Source organism: Palaemon carinicauda, chromosome 27 (genome assembly GCF_036898095.1).
Source record: "Palaemon carinicauda isolate YSFRI2023 chromosome 27, ASM3689809v2, whole genome shotgun sequence".
Taxonomy (NCBI): Eukaryota; Metazoa; Arthropoda; class Malacostraca; order Decapoda; family Palaemonidae; genus Palaemon; species Palaemon carinicauda.
The window spans coordinates 21168752-21172535 of record NC_090751.1 but is presented as its reverse complement, the minus strand read 5'-3'; positions in this window follow the sequence as shown (position 1 = coordinate 21172535).

Sequence of the window (3784 nt, the reverse complement as noted above, 5' to 3'; positions counted from 1 at the left end):
TTATTTTGTTTCATTGTAATGTGACAGTTTTTCTTCGTTATAACAAAATAATAATAAAGGAAAGATTCGAATTAGCCATTATTGTTATTTCCATTTCTGTTTATTGCCCCTTGTGCTTCCACCATATTACTCTCTATCCGCCAATCTTTTTATCTACACCCCTTCGTACCCCCTCCTCCATAACCCCCCCCCCCCCCTCACTCAGCCGTCCAAACCATCCAACAAATTTGAAGCGGAGAAATCATAATTGACGGAACCGCTCGGCATTGTATCCCATATGGCATAGAGTATCAATCTGGCTGGTGGAATAGAAAGAAAGAGGGGAAAAAAAAAAGATCATTATGATGAAAGTTGAAAAAGTTTTTAATTACTTTTTCTACGCCTAATGGTCGTGTCTCTTCCATGTGGCGTCCCGATAAAAATGATGTTTTATGGGACATGAAATTTTTGAGTGATGATTCCCACAGGTGGGTTGCTTTCCTATCCCCTCTCCCTATCTTTGCCCATTCTCATTTCCTCTCACAGAGCAATATGTTCCCCTCTCTTTTTCCCCTCCCGTCGTCATTGCCAGTCGTCCCGAACTGGGAATCATCTTCTCGTCTTCATTCATGGACAAGATGAGACAGAGAGAGATGAAATAATTGGGAAAGGTTCGTATTACACAAGTAACATGGGACATTTGGGATCTCTCTCTCTCTCTCTCTCTCTCTCTCTCTCTCTCTCTCTCTCTCTCTCTCTCTCTCTCTCTCTCCTCTCCTCCCTACACACACACACACACACACACACACACACACACACACACATATATATATATATATATATATATATATATATATATATATATATATATATATATATATATATATTCTATTTGTGTGTTCTTAACGCTGTGTAATTCATTTGAATGTTTGTTTTAGACAGTAATCTCTCTCTCTCTCTCTCTCTCTCTCTCTCTCTCTCTCTCTCTCTCTCTCTCTCTCTCTTCCACTTATTTTATATGGACGTAAAAATATCATTACAATTGTGCTAAAGCACTTGATTTTGTAAATCATAAGGCTAATGTCATTCGTGCATCAAGAACATTAGTGAGCGTTGTATTGTAATGGATACAGCATGAGAGAGAGGAGAGAGAGAGGAGAGAGAGAGAGAGAGAGAGAGAGAGAGAGAGAGAGAGAGAGGAGAGAGAGAGAGAGAGAGCTGGATAATGGTTACGGCACACTCTCCTTATTTACTATCTCAGCCAAGTACCCTGAAATGACCACTTAAACTCTGCTACAGTTTTCCATTACTTAATATAAGCACCCAGGAAAATGCGCGAATTTTCTTTTTTGATAGTTTTTTTTTTCTCTTAAAAAAACATAGAATTTCATATTTATATCTTTGTTTTGCATAGGTTACATTTTTCATAATGGACTGTTTTGAAAATCTTTATAATTTAACATAAAGTTACAACTATCACTACTTTAATGATGTCGTGTGACGTCACCATCAGTAAAAAGAAATACAACCATTATATCATTTTATTATTATTATTAATTGCTAAGCTACAACCAAAGATGGAAAAGGAGAATGCTATAAGCCCAGGGGCTCCAACAGGGAAAATAGCCCAGGGAGGAAAAGGAAACAAGGAAAAATAAGATACTTTAAGGACAGTAATATCATTAAAATAAATTATTTTCTATATAAACTATAAAAACTTAAAAAAAAAAATAGGAGAAATAAGATAGAATATTGAGCCCATTTAATTTTTTCGTGTTACTTCATAATTGGTAAACCCTATCTTCGTCAATGTTATTACTTTTATGCCCTAAGAAGTAATAATATTCTGAAAATACCCTTAGAATTAAGCAAAGAAAAGAGACAAGGCGGGAGAAAACCCCTGCACCATTGACCAGAGGTAATTGAGGGGCAAAGCACGCTCGGTATCCTCTACAGCACCCTTGCTCTTCTCGTCAGTAGAGGAGGCTGTTGTCTACTACTGCCGAAGCAAGCATCTCTTGCAGGAGGCGATCTTCCCACGGGAGGAAGACGTTAGTGCCAAAAGTTTGGACCGTATTTCCTCTACGTGTTCCCATACGGTGGCAACGGAAAATATCCCCTTTTTTTCTAGCTCTTTTTTTTTTCTTTTTACCCTCAATAACCCCTCTTTGGTGATGGGGACAAGAGGAGGCAGTCCCTGCCAAATGGAAATTGTCCTTATTTAAGTAATAGGAAGTTGTGTCCCCTTTTATGCTGTTTAACGTGTCCTCCCCTGCTTTGTTCGTTTGTATATTTCAAACACATACATACATGATATGTATATAATTTATATACATATATATATAATTATATATGTATATATACCTATATATATATACTATATATATGTATATATATATTATATATACAAGTATACACACACACACACACATTATATAATGTATATATATATATATATATATATATATATATATATATATATATATATATATATATATATAAATGCATTTGAAGAGGGTGGTGCCAGGAAAGTTTATTGTTCCGGCATATATATATGATTTATATCTTTATAACCCTCTTTTTATGTGGGATTTAAAAAAAAAAATCCGTTGTATCTTTTAATCACAATTCTTCCACAAACTTTGTATATTTTAACAGCCGTGGTTACGAGTTAAATTAAGCCGATATAAATAAATGAATCCTTCTTTTGAAGTCTTATATGTTTGCCTGGTTAAACATAAATGAAATTAGATATTTCGTTGCGAAGAAAATATAATGACCACCTATCAGGTTAAAAATATCCTCCAAATCGACGAAAACATTTTTTTTGTGAAAGGTGTTGTCTCTCAATCCATGGGTGGCAGACGTATCCCCGTAGTTTTGAAGGCGGCTCCCTTTTAATGTTTTCTACCGACGCCCTATCGTATTGAAATATCTGGTGTTCGACGTGATCTGGGTGGGGAGATTTGCGTTGATTAGAACAACGATTTGCCTTTTTGGTTTACCCGTTTTCTTAGTCTTATTTTTTTATTAAAGGAGAAAATGTTTTTTTGTAAGGGTTCCTGTCGTTTTATTATAGTATTACTTTATTAAAGGTACCTTTATTTTCGTCTTTGTGGATCTTGATGTTTTATTTTAAAGTCCTTGAGATTTTTTTTTTATTTTATGACTTTATTCAAAGAATTTAATTATTTACATCATATAGGTAGTTTCAGTCTACGATAACCTATGTTTTCGTAACGCCAGGTTATGTTAATATCTCATTCATTGATATTTCATACTGATATTTGTAGAAAATATTTTATATGGTATTTTTGGAGGTGGGATTAATTTCCATTATTTTTCTGCTTTAATGAAGATCATAAGTCATGCGGTTATCGGTCATTTTTTGTTTCGTTGCAATAGATATTATAATTGTGTGAACTATTTTTTTTATATACTGTAATGTAAATAATAAACGTTCAAGGGAATAAAGTAGGAAAAAAATGAACGTAATTCGCTAGATTAAGTACTGCTATATTCAATATATAATAATGATAATTATATCAAGGATAATTTAGTTTATCCTGACAGGTAAATAATCACTCATGTTAACCAAGCATAACAAAATATTTATTAATGGTAATTTAGAAGACCTATTTTAAGATAAAGATTTACAATTCATTTGACTATGATTTCCTTTGCTTTTATAAAGGCTTTTATTATTACATATAATTTAATTTCCCGTTAGAAAATTAACTTTTATGGTCAATGTGAGCTTTTCCAGCTAGGGTGGAAGCTTAGCAAGTAATCATGATAATAATAT